The 15,000-nt window shown below is 32.9% G+C and overlaps 1 protein-coding gene across 3 annotated transcripts in view; it reads left to right on the forward strand.

Moving 5' to 3' along the window:
- The window catches only part of LOC106880863 (uncharacterized), a 316,744-nt gene that overhangs the window by 204,132 nt on the left and 97,612 nt on the right, over window positions 1-15,000 (forward strand). The gene's annotated exons all lie outside the window — the stretch shown is intronic.

A 15,000-nucleotide genomic window follows, 5' to 3' on the forward strand; every position in this document is an offset into this window, starting at 1 on the left:
GAAATGTTTAGCGGTATTTCGTCTGCCGTTACGTTCTTAGTTCAAATTCCGCCGAGGTCGACTTTACCTTTCATCCTTTCGAGGTCGATTAAACAAGTACCAATTACGCACTGGGGTCGATATAATCGACTTAATCCTTTTGTCTGTCCTTGTTTGTCCCCTCTATGTTTAGCCCCTTGTGGGCAATAAAGAAATAAGAAACGTTAGCACGCCGGGCGAAATGCTTAGTGCTGTTTCGTCTGCCACTACGTTCTGAGTTCAAATTCCACCGAGGTAGACTTTGCTTTTCATCCTTTCGTGGTCAATTGAATAAGTACCGGTTACCCAATGGGGTCGATGTAATCGACTAAATCCCTACCCACAAATTTGAGGCCTTGTGCTTCCAGTAGAAAGAATTATTTTGCAACCGTTCGAGCTGGCAGAATCGTTAGCACGCCGGACAAAATGCTTAGCGTTATTTCGTCCGTCTTTACCTTCTGAGTTTAAATTCTGCCGGGGTCGACTTTGCCTTTCATCCTCTCAGGCTCAATGAAATAAAGTACAAGCCGAGAACTGGTGTCGATGTAATCAACTTCACCACCTATCATATTTGCTACCCTTTTGCCAAAATAAGAAAGGATAACCTTGTGACCCTTATTGTTGATATTCTGTGTCTCATATTTACAGATTCACAGAAACCTGGCCAAATCGTTGGCACGTAAGGGGTAAAGAGCCCCGCAGCATTTCGTCCGTCTTAACGTCCTACGTTAAAAATTCCACTGTGGTTGACTTTGTCCTTCATCCTTTCGGTGTCTATAAAATAAGTACCAGTGGAGTACTGGAGTCGATGCAATCGACCTGTACCTCCCTATAAATTACTGACCTTGTGCCAAAACATGAAAGCAATATTTATGAAGATTTCTTAATGTTATTCTTTAGTCTGACCTAATTTACACGTTATTTTATCGTTTGAATGTATTGCTTCTATATCCCCTTATCGTGGTTAGATCCTAATCGTCATAATGTTCTACCAGCTTATTTCACTACCACATTGTTGTGGCTATAATTGTATTAAAGAATATATGTTTATATGTTATCATTTATAAGAATAACAACACAATTAGCAAAACACTTGTCAACTACCTAAAAAAAATATGATTCAAGAATATAACAACAGCAATTATCTTTATTTCTAAACAGTATCGCTAAACCGAATCGTGTAACATATTTCATTTGTTTACGGAAACAAAATATTTTACAATATGTCTATATCTACGATAAAAGTTTGAATAATTAGTGTTATAAAAATATACAATTTTTATCAAGTTAAGCTGAGAAATGAAAACAACCTAAACTTTACAGAAACCCAATACTGAATACACACACACACTCACACACACACACACACACACACACACACACACACACACACACACACACACACACACACACACACACACGCACACACACACACACACACACACACACACATATATATATATATATATATAACTATCAGAATGGAAGAAAGAAAGAGACATAGAGAAATAGAGAGGGAGACAGAGAGACTTTTGTAATGTAGAAGGCTGAACGTGAGAATTCAATGTTATATTATAGTGTTTGATAAATGCTAAAGTGTCAAAATATCTTTTAACTTTGCGTTTGCACTTAAATTCTCGTGTTTAAGGTATTAATGCATTTTCTAAGATAATATTTACAACATTCTTCTACATAACATTTAATATTTTAAGATACATAAATACATTAATGTATATGCATAGGAGACACACATATATACATGCATGTGTATAAGCATATATATGTATGTGTATATGTGAATATATACATGTATACATACACATACATATATATATATGTATATATATATATGCATGCATATATGAATATAAATATTCATATATGCATGGTTGTGTGGTAAGAAGCTTGCTTCCCAACCATAGGGTTGCGGGTTCAGTCCCAGTGCATGGCACCTTGGGCAAGTATCTTCTAATATTGCCTCCGGCTGACCAAAGCTTTCTGAGTGGATTTTGTAGACAGAAACTGAAAGAAGCCTATCATATATATATACATACATATAATATGTGCTGAACATAATATAATGACACTATTGCATTATTTCAAGCATCAGATATCCTTCTACGTATCTTACTGGTATCTTATTGGCTCTGTTATCAACTGGTTCAAAATACTCCGTCATTACTAATGTAACTGAATCTATTTCCGAATTTTCTCCTCGAGCTTGCACTCGATATTGTAAAATATTTTACACCAGTTAAAACGTCTATCAGCATCTCACAATAGGCTTACTAGTTGAAAAATGATTTAGAAAGAAACATGAAAAATTTCTATCTGTACTTTCACTGGTCACTGTGCAAAAAGTGTAGTGGATGTCGGATATGTGATAGTTGTTGCTAGCCTGTTTCAGAAAGTGACCTTGATAACTGAAGACAAAAGGAAGGAGAAATAGAAACATGCTTTGGGATTTCATTATTCAAACGGACCGTAACCTTGAAAACAGCAGTCTTGATATTGTTTTCTGAACAGAAATAGGCATGAATTCTAGATTATTGACGTTAGAATTCTGTGAGAACAAACCTTAGCCTTGAAAGAATTTGAAAATGTAAACAATTTACAATCACTTAAAAGTCGGAATTGCATGGCATTACAATTGAAAACATCAACATAATCTGAATTGTCATACATGCTTTTGCCTGATATCACTGAATCTAGGCAAGCATCCGGGGTAAATACGCCTCGAAATATGAAATGCTCTCATTTAAACAAAAGCTTTTGTTAGAAACTTAGAAAATTTGTATTTGTCTAAGATCGTTGTTGAGACTTGACTGGCCCAGTCACAATATATACTGTGCAAACCATTTATAATAATAATTATAATAATGATTTCAAATTTTGGCTCAAGGCCAGCAAATATGGAGAAGCGGTTAAATCGATTACATCCATCTCAGTATTCAACTGGTTCTTATTTTATCGACCTCGAACGAATGAAAAACTAAGTCGATCTCGGCGGAATTTGAACTCAGAACGTAAAGACGGGCGGATTGCCGCTAAGCAATTTACCGACGACGAGCTACCGATTCAGCAAGCCCACCGCCCTACTTCAATAATAATAATAATAATAATAATAATAATAATAATAATTATTATTATTATTATTATTATTATTATTATTATTATTATTATTATTATTATTATTATTATTATTATTATTATAAGGCACAAGACCTGAATTTTAGGGGTGGGGCATGTCGATTACATCGACCTCAGTTCTCAACTGATAGTTAATTTATCGACCCCGAAAGGATGAAAGGTATAGTCGACTTCGGCGGAATTTGAATTCAGAACGTAAAGACGGACGAAGTGTGGCTAAGCATTTTGTCCGGTGTTTCTCCGAGATCGCCGCCCTACTATAATAATAATAATTATAATAATAATAATAATAATAATAATAATAATAATAATAATAATAATAATAATCCTTTCTACTAAAGGCACAGGGCCTGACATTTGTGTGGGGGACTAATCGGTTACATCGACCCCAGTGCTTCACTGATACTCAATTTATCGACCCCGAAAGGATGAAAAGCAAAATTGAACACGGTGGGATTTGAAACAAAGAACGTAAGGACTCGGAAGAAATGCTTGCTAAGCATTTTATTCGGTACGCTCGATGATGAAGTTGTCGACGACGATGATGATGATGTTGATAGTGATACTTATTTGAAAGCCTATATGAAGTAAATGAAACAATATTGTGATATATATTTTAATATATGAGTTTTCTTCTCTGAATTCCCCACCCGCCAGTTACCCCCCACCCCAGGCCAGCTACCCCCTCCCCGCACACACTATATTTAACCCAATTATGTGAAATAATAATAGGAAGATCAGCCATTACGCTATTCTAAAAAAGAAAATATGGCGCAAGATTGGATTTTGTTTTGCTTGAATGATTGGAGTAGACAGCAGTCAGTCAATTTAATCTGTTTCGCACTGATGGGTCAATTCCCTTCTCTGAAGACACTGTTATTCACCGTTGGCAAAATGATCTAATCCATACACATCCTCTAATCTCGGTTTAATCCTTCTGTAAAATAGGTATGATACGTGAGCTTGTCAAAGCTTTCTCTATAACATATTTATTGTCTTTCAGCAACTCTTCGTTGAGTTTCTCAATTATAGTTCCTTTCCACCACCTCTCTCAATCCATTTACTATTCTTCTTTATCTACTCGATCTGTCGGTTTCTCTTTCTCACCCATATATTTTAGCTATCCTTTTCCTTATCTATTACATTTCGATTATCATCTCTTTGTCTGTGATACAAACAAACATTCCTACTCTTTTTCGTCTAATCTCTTAATTTCTCTTTCTCCAGTTTCACTCCCTGTTTAACACTTACATTTATCTCTCTGGACATCTCACTTAACTTTGAACTTCACTTTCCTTATATTATTTTATCAACATATCGTCCTGTCTTTCTATTTTACTGCCCGTCACTCTTTTACTTTTCAGCCCGCATTCGCTCCTTACAATTTCTTCTCCATCATTTTCATCACCACCATTTGGTTACTCTATCCCCCAACTCTATTTACTTTTCCACGCTTTCTCCATTCAGAAGTGACATTATTATAAAGACAGTAATATATTTAAAAAGAGCGACTGGAAAAAAATTTGATTATCTACTCTGATTCCTTCCTAGCCAGCTTCTCGTTGTGTGTCCATCTCTCAACCCTTACCAACTTATCTAAATATATTCACCATTTTCTTCATACCCACTTCTTATGTCGCAAGTGTTTCATCTCAGCGACGTTCTCTTCCTCCTCTTATCTTTTACCATAATATTGACTTCTCTTTAATACCCTTCATTTCTTCAACGGACTCGCTGCTTCCATTTCTTCTTCGACCTACTTCATTTTCTGCTTGTCTTCTTGAACACATCAACAGCATGTTTTAGAAGTCTTTCAACAAAGGCCCTCCCAGATCACCACGATCACCACTACTACTACTACTACTACTACTACTACTGCTACTACTACTACTACTACTACTTGATTGTGATAAAATTACGAGGAAGCATGAGTAATAAAGGTGATTTTAAACATTCTTGCTATATTACATCATTAAATATTTATTAAGGTTAACGACTTCTCCATTTCCCTTTTGACAGAGCTATCTATCTATCTATCTATCCATCCATCCATCCATCCATCCATCCATCCATCCATCCATCCATCCATCCATCCATCCATCCATCTATCTATCTATCTATCTATCTATCTATCTATCTATATATATATATATATATATATATATATATATATATATATATATATATATATATATATATATATATATATATATATATATATGTATGTATATATATTTATAGTGAATTGGAATATGATGTTTATGCAGCCTGCGAAGGAAATTCTAGTATTTCAAGAAACCCTTGAAAATATTAGATATTAGCATCGACACACTCACATACATACACAGACATATATGAACACACTCGAAGGATCTCAAAAACACATCGACACAGCAGTTTTCGAGCGTTACTTCCTGTATTCTGATCCTATTTTGCTTACCCCCTACCAACCTGGTTCACAAAATCTTTTATCGTTTTTACAAGAATCATTGTGTAAGAGTTTACAGACGACGATAAATACTCCAACACTGATTTGAAGACAAGAAACTATGTGCGGGATTTCCCTATGAAGCTTTGTCACGAAAATGGTAAACAATAGCCTGAACCAACCATGAAAACAAATACACTACAGAAAATTTTTATTACCGGAAGTAACTTGTAGTTGCCTGTCACTGTCTAACTAATCATATCTCAGAAAAATTTCAATATAGCACAATTTACACAATATTTTTATATTTTTTACATACCAGATATTTTACAGCAATGTCTGAGAATACGATTTATTTCTTATTTGAATAATTTACTTTCCTAGTATTTTATTGTATCGTAATCAACTGCAATATATATTAAGTCTAACTTGTCACTGCACAGCAGTGATAGAGAATTAATTATTTTTTTTTAAGAAAGAACTGGAATTTTTGTGATCTTCTCGTCCGTCTCATGAGGATGACGCTTGTGTTTTTGACTGATGTTATATATATGTGTGTGTGTGTGTGTGTGTGTGTGTATACGTGTATATATGTATATTGATGTATATATACATATATATTACGTTTTTGGATTTGGTTTGCAAGATTCTTGATGTGAGTTCGTGTGTTGAAGCATATACTGTTGTGTCTGGGAGAATCAATCTCTTTTAGTGCCTTATAATTTAACACACTCACCGGTAAAATTTCCACTTATTTCCTACTTATATATATATATATATATATATATATATATATATATATATATATACATACGCGCGCACACACACACACGCACACACACACACACACACACACACGCACACATACACACATGTATGTAGGCATATGTGTGTGTGCCTTTGTATGTATGTATGCACGTACGTATGCATGTATGTATTATGTATGTAAACCCGACTCTTTAAGGATTTTTTTGGTACAACAACACAATGTATAGATACATACCTTCAGCTTCCCTCGTATAGAGAAGTCTACATTTTCTTGATATCATTCACAGTGCGTGTACAAGTGTGTGTACGTGTGTGTGTGTGTATGCATAATTCAATATTTATGAATACTTACACATACATATATGAGTGCATCTACACACATAAGTAAAAGTGCGTAACTACTCTATCCTAGTACATATTTATCTATATTTAAACATATACGTGAAATATATGCATAACGAGTTTACGTGTATGTTTACACACGCACATGCACACACACGTGAGCACACACGTATATGCACACTAAGACTTATGTATGCATGTATACGTTGTTTTTCACATAAATGTTTACCGTTATATATATGTACATATGTATATATACATACACCCGCATATATATATATATATATATATATATATGTGCGAGCGCACATATATATAAATATATATGTACGCGCGCGCATACACACTCACACACAAACATATAATATACATGACAGAATGTAACTTCACCCGAAGTCCTGGATGATATAAGATAGTAATCAGTATCTTGTCATATCGTATTAAACAATATCACGAATGATTATACTATTGATTCTAATGAGATAATGTAAGTAATATAAACTAGCTGTTTCCTTATAACAAAACAATAATATTGTACTCGCTCATCAGAAGGTCGTTGAAAAATATCAATTACATCCATCTTGAATATTTGAATATATACCATTTCTCTTTATTGACTGAATTTCAACAAAACCTGACCTGACACGACACGACCTATTGATCGAAGTAGTCCTTATATTGGGTATTCTACCGAAGAAAATAATTACCTTGCTTAGAATGCTAAGAAATTGTAGTTTTGTTACCGTCTAGAGAATAGAATGGAGTTATTAGTTATATACACTGCAAATATTCTCGACATTGTAAACTCTTTCCAATATAAAACAGCAAGTAAAACCCTTATAGCATCTATGCATCACGTTTTGGAAGCGTAATATATTGATGTAATAGACGCAGTAGATAAATAAGTCGAAAGACTTTTGTATCAGACCAAGGATGAAGGTTATATGTATACAGTAGTTAAGCTGTCCCTCTCTATGGTCAATCTATTTCGCACACAACGCCTTAGTCCACCTAAGTGATTGTAATTATCTTCAAGTTGTATATTTCATATCGTGAAAGGACGGCAGCACCGTAAAGCATTTTACTAGTTAAAGACACCTCTTTTCAGTTTTTGCGTTGCCAAGCAAAACGACGCATTGTTTGAATCCTCAACTCACAACGCACTTAATCTACCGTTCATCTTATACTAGGAAATTTTTCAAAAGATGCTCTGTGTAGGAAGTATGCTTGGTTAAGTGTATACGTTTAATCACGATCTAACGTAGTGCACATAAACGAAACTAACTCTAATTCAATGGAAACTAAACTCAAAGTGAAAAGGAACACTCATTAGTGTTAACAGTAATTTTAAAAAGATGGGCAGGGGAGAGAATTCCGAACTCTAAATTGGTTAAGCATTGACTTGTGACATGTAGAATCATGTAGTGGGGTTGGTTGTTCGGCTAGTACCTTAAAAACGCTTGATAAGCTTCGGTCTTATTTGTTGTGATGCTTCCTTGTTCTTAGATTAGTGTACAGTTGCTGCTGTACTAGAAACGCGAGCACGATAAACTTATGAACGCAAAAGCAACGGCAAAACAGGTGGATACCTGACTGGAATGCAGGAAATTCAATGTGAATGAGAATTAATAATTACACAACTCCGTCGTATAATCCTTTGTTCATTTGTGTTACAGGCATTATTGAATATTCCGGACAGGTTAATTTGATATGCGTCAGTTGACCAGTCTAAAGGGAATGCACAACAAGCCTTCAGGAAATATTCCTGGGCATCATGCTCCCTTGGATAAGGCAAAAGTTAGGAAGTTTTAATAAATGGTTCATGTCTAAAATCATTAGTAATCCTTTATTAACTGAATATAATTATTTTGTGAATTATATTCACAGACTTGTTCTCATCTCTTAAGTAATGTAATGACAGTATTGTCGTAATGATAGCATCAATGAAACTATGAGATATTCTATGTAGTGATTGTAATTTCAATATAATGATAATGAATTCATTGTAATACTATCATTGTGTCATTAGAACGAAAGGAAATAAGCAATGGAACATCCAGAATAAAAGAATCACCGACATATTGTTAGATATGAGATGACTGTTATGTATTCATTTTGCGTTTCATTCGTTAATGAACAGTGCTTGGTTGATCTTCGATTAACTCTTTGGGAGAACTTGATGCCACCAGGGGCACGTAGAAAATGTGATAATCGAGAGAGAACGAACGAAAGGGAGAGAGAGAGAGAGAGAGAGAGAGAGAGAGAGAGAGAGAGAGAGAGAGAGAGAGAGAGAGAGAGAGAGAGAGAAGAATTCCATTCAAATGTTTAACTGGTACTTTATGTGTTGATCAGGTGAAGGTTAAAAGTTAAAAGCTGAAACAAATAGGATTTAAAAGGAGAGCAGAGAATTCCAGAAACACTACTGCAAAGTATTCTGGGCGATGCTCTCACGATTCGCTCGACTTGCCGTATGTGTGTCTGTCTGCATCAGAATGTGTATGCGAACGTGTGCACATATTTGTGAGCGTAGAGGCGCTCTTGTTGTGCGTTTTAATGAAATGAAGCATTAATGTATTTAGTCGATGTAGGATATTTAGCTTGGTGTGTGTCTGTGTGTATATATATATATGTGTGTATAATAAGTGATTCTTCAGCATCGCCGCAGTCATATGACTGAAACAAATAAAAGAATATATATATATATATACATATATATGTAGATATGTATATACACCGTTGCTATTATGTTAAACCGTCGTATGTCCAAATTTGGCCAAATGCATTTTTTTTTCAATATTTATTTTTCTTTGCAATAGCCGGTTCTTTTAGTGAAACTATCGTATCTCCAGCTGCTTCAGATGCCAAGATATCAAAAATTGTCAAAGTGTAGTACAATGGTTTTGCTATGGAATGGTGAAACTATTTTTCGTTTTCTGAAAAGGCAACGTTTTGGACTTACGGCACTTTTGCATAATAGCAACGATATATGTATGTATATATATATATATATATAAATATATATATATATATATATATATATATATATATATATATATATATATATATATATATATATATATATATATATATATATATATATTGTTTACCAAAACAAAATACATATATAAATCTACAAACTTACAGATTCCAATAAAAACATTATTGTGCTTAGTATATATAGTCATATATATGTGTGTATATATATATATGTATATATATATATATATATATGTGTGTGTGTGTGTGCGCGTGTGTGTGTGTGTGTGTGTGTGTATATATATATATATATATATATATATATACACGCACACACACATACACACACAAAAGGTTGTATCAAGCGACAGAACAGGCTATGAGATGTTACACATCGCTGGTCACAATACGCTTTTTGCACTGTTTTAATCTTCAAATGACGCCACCCCCGCTTGCTAAGTGAACAGGCCAATTCCTTCCACCCAACCCTCCGATCGAAATGGAACTGTGAAATGAAGTGTTTTTGCTCAAGAACACAACGCGCCGCCCAGTCATGGAATCGAAACCACGATCTGGTGATCGTGAGTGCAACAGCCTAACCACTAGTAAAGGCACGTCCTATAAGTATGTATCTGTATTTCTTATATATATATATATATATATATATATATATATATATATATATATATATATATATATATATATATATATATATATATATATATATATATATATATATATATATATATATATATATATATATATATATATATATATATATATATATATATATATATATATATATATATACTGTATATAATAAAGTATATAATATATATGCGTGTGTATGCGTTTGTGTGAACGCAATCATGTCTATTAATTAAATAATGGAAATGGGTTTTCTACTTTCCTTCTTGATCGGCTTTTTAAACAATAGCAATATTACAAAATTTCGAAACCAATGAATTATACGAAGGGATGACATAGGATTAATATGGATTTTCAAAATAGAACTGCATTTTAATTTTATTCTATAAGTAGCACTGATACTAACATCATTAACGTATAAAACTAACTAAAAATTTATGTCAAAAATGCAAATCCTGTATATGATCATCAATGTTCTGAAATCTGCACTTAATTCAACTTTTAATTTCGGAATCATATCGGAGTTACATTATAAAACATTTCGAAGAAATTATATATTTTTGTTATATGAATATATACTTATATAAATTGGACAAATAGCTTATAAATTGAATTAATACACACTTAATTAACTATTTATTCGGCCATGTATACATACATTCTTATATAGATACATAATATATATGTATACATACATATATATATATAAATACATACATATACATATGTATATATACGTATATATTATACATGTATGATAAACTGCGGAACGCACCTACATACATACATACATACATACGCATGTACGCGCGCACGTGTGTGCGTATGTGTGTGAATGCACACACACACACATATATGTATATGCAGCCATATATATGTGCATGTCTTGAAATAATCGTATTTATATTTACTAATTAATATCAATATATAATATATTAGTATCAATATAACTGATATTAATGTATAATCTTGCTTCAAGACATAAAATAAAATTGTACTAATGGTAATAATTTCTCTCTTCAAGGAAACATCTTACTCAATGTTTTAATTCATAGATTTTCTTATGATACAGATAATTTCTGTCCACCTTATATTGGCCTTACTGCTAAACAATCTAATTAAAAGGTATCACCAGCATTACCATTCCTTTAGAAATTTGACGAGAAGGACGGCTGTCGTGTGGGAAGATGAATGGAGGCATAACGTCACCATCATTAGTGATCACTCCAAACACTATGATGTTGGCTAGATGTTTTGATTTTTATCACTCTCGGTACATTTCCTCAGATTGCACTGTTCTCAAATTGAAGCCAACACTCTGAAATGTTCGTATTTGGATTTCCGCCGCGAATACCAAGCAATACAGTATGTCGTTTTCATGGTGCTGTTTTTTCACAGACGATACCCAACTGACCCTACTATACTGCTTAGTCGACAAAATCAACATCCAACAATGCACATGCGTGAACTTAAAAATATAAATTGGTGACAATTTACCCATTGCAGCCTATATATATATATTTATACATCCGTTTATAGATAAGTAGATAGATAGATAGATAGATAGATAGATAGATAGATAGATAGATAGATAGATAGATAGATAGTATAGAAGAATAGTTAGACATATAGAGGCTTTGAGAGAGAGGGAGAGGAGGAAGTGGGGAGAGGGAGAGAGAAAAATTGAAGAGTTGGACAGAACCGTATAATAGTAAATAAAATTTTATTACAAATGTGTAGACTGAGTAGAAATACAGTATTTACCAAGACAATAGTTAATTAATTATTTGCTAAGTTTTACTAATAAATTACCGACTTACTTATATTGTATACGTTCAATTGTGAGCGCTTTCGGTTTCATAAATACACCATTGTATGTGTCACCTGAACTGCACTGGCTTGTGCTATATGTCATATAATACAAAGGTGGCCAAAAATTCACTAAGTTTGGATTGCTTCAGGAAGTTGCTAAATTAACGGTGGGTGATGCATTTCCACATAAACAATAGTTGCCAAGAAAGACTTCCACAAGGAATCTAATGTCTGTCTACCGGAAATCTCTTTTCCTATTTCTCGGCTTATTTATGCTATTCGTGTCTAGGGTTACAGCTTGTGGAATGTTAGTGTATTTAGGATTTACATCCAGGCTGCAGGTGTAGTTACTGCTCGCTTGCGTTTCTTGAGGAAGCTTGTGGAGGAGGTACGAGTATATAAAACGCCAGCTGCTCTCAACACGCAAGTCTACACGCATAGAAAGGTACAATTAAACATTTATTAAATAATTCGATTATATATACATTATCGACTGAATTTAATTAGCATATTTTGTTACGTTCATATAAACACATATTCATACGTATAAAGAAACAGACACTTATAAACATATATATATATTGACATACATATACACACACATATGAAGATGTGTGTATAAACATGTGTTCATTGCCTCTGAGGGTGTGTGTGTGGGGGGGGGGGGTCCGTGTGTTTGTGTGTGTGTGTCTGTGCTCTTATGTGTTTCTATGATTACATGCGCATTTGGGAGTAAAAAGAATGCACATATATATTACTTAAATTGAATTAATAAAGTACATGATCGAATTATAAATTCATTGACTGTACTTTTCTGAGTGTATATGTATTTACGTACGACGAGAGACATGTACATATATATATGTGTGTGTATGTGTACGTATATCTATCTATCTATCTATCTATCTATCTATCTATCTATCAATCTATCTATCTATCTATCTATCTATCTATCTATCTATCAATCTATAAGAGAGAAGGTACTTACTTTCATGTACCTTTAAAAAAAAAGCCTGAGGTGACCGTGGTCTTTTCCGTAGGCTTTTCTCTCCACGGATAAACCTAATCTGTTCCCCGTTTTTTACATCGACTGTGATACACGATCCCTATTGATCGCCCCCTCCCACGTTTTTTTTTTTCTTTTTTTTTTTTCTTCCCGCGATCCCTTTTGATCCAAATTATCCCCCACCCCAAAAGCTCTACTTTGTAATTTGTCCATTTTCTGTATTTAGCCCTGTGTGGCTATAATAAAAAGATATCTATCTATCTATCTATCTATCTATCTATCTATCTATCTATCTATATATATATATATATATATATATATATATATATATATATCTGTAATACTATTTAAGTATTAATATATGTGTGAGTATATGTAAGCGTATATGAGTATATCATATATATCTTATTTAAACTGAGTTGATAAGAAATGAAACCGAATTATTTATTAATTCATCGATTCTAATGCTCTGCTCCAATGCATATGTATGTATGTGTGTTGTAAGAGAGAGAAAGACAGAAAGAAATAGACATAGAGAGAGACAACCAGTGAGTAAATATATACACATACGTACTTACATATATACAACTATATATATGTAGAGTGAGAGAGAGAGAGCACACTGACACACACAAACACACATAAACTTGCTCACACACACATATATATGCATATAGATAGATATATATCAATGGATATGCGTATATAAATACATATATATACACGAAAATATGTGTATATATATATATATATATATATATATATATATATATATATATATATATGTGTATGTATATATGCATGTATGTATGTATATATAAGTCTGTATCCGTGTGTTTATGTATGTAAATTATTGTGTATGCATAATTATTTATTTGTGCATATATGAGTGAATGTACATATGTGTGATCATTCCTGTTTTGATATATTTCCATATATAATCAAATACACATGAGCGTTTCTCTACGATTACAGGAAAGAGTAAATTGGTGATATTTTATTGAAATGTTAAGAAGAATATTTTCTTAACAATTTACAGCTTTGAACTTGAAACGATTGAATAAGTCTATTATTTTTCTTTCATTCTTCTCTATGAGTTTAATAAGTTAGTTATGTTTACTCTAAATAGAATCTATTATATTAATTTATTTGCATTATACCTTTCATGCCGTTAAATTTTATAGTTGTGTCTTTATGGTTACACTAAGATATATTCAACCTCTCATTTATTGATTTTTGTTGTTTATTCATAGTTATTAGAAACACGATTTGTGACTTTAAATAATTCCAAATATATTTAAATTATATATACGGCTTTTTCGCGCTTCCCCTGTTATGTATTTCACAGTAAAAGTAATTCCAGCTTGACAATGGAGATTTAATCGATTAATAACAGATATTGTTGTGTCCATTAGTTTCAATTTATAAAAGTAATGTTTACAATTTCTATACCAATGCCCACAGACTATGAATCAACAAATATAACTAATAATTTAAAAACTTGTATAGGTGCAGGCGTGGCTATGTGCTAACAAGTTTGCTTCCCAATTACGCTCGCTTTGCATTTACATGGTTTCGAGCCCAGTTATTAAATAAACAAAACATTAGAAACCAGCCATTGGTTATATAGCCGTTGTCTATGGTTGTCGTTGTTTCATTTTTCGCTTTTTTATTTCTTGTATATTTTGTTTTGCTCTGTTTCACGCTTATTCGTCTACGTATCTTTTTATATCTCCAGTCTTCCCGGAATCATTTTTTTCTGATTGAATGTTAGTATGTAAATTGCTTTTATTCCGTTTAAAACAGAAATAAATAAATGAATGAATTCATATCAAGCAACTCATTGATTTTT

This window comes from Octopus bimaculoides, chromosome 20 (assembly GCF_046866305.1).
Source record: "Octopus bimaculoides isolate indiv1 chromosome 20, ASM4686630v1, whole genome shotgun sequence".
NCBI classification, from domain to species: domain Eukaryota; kingdom Metazoa; phylum Mollusca; class Cephalopoda; order Octopoda; family Octopodidae; genus Octopus; species Octopus bimaculoides.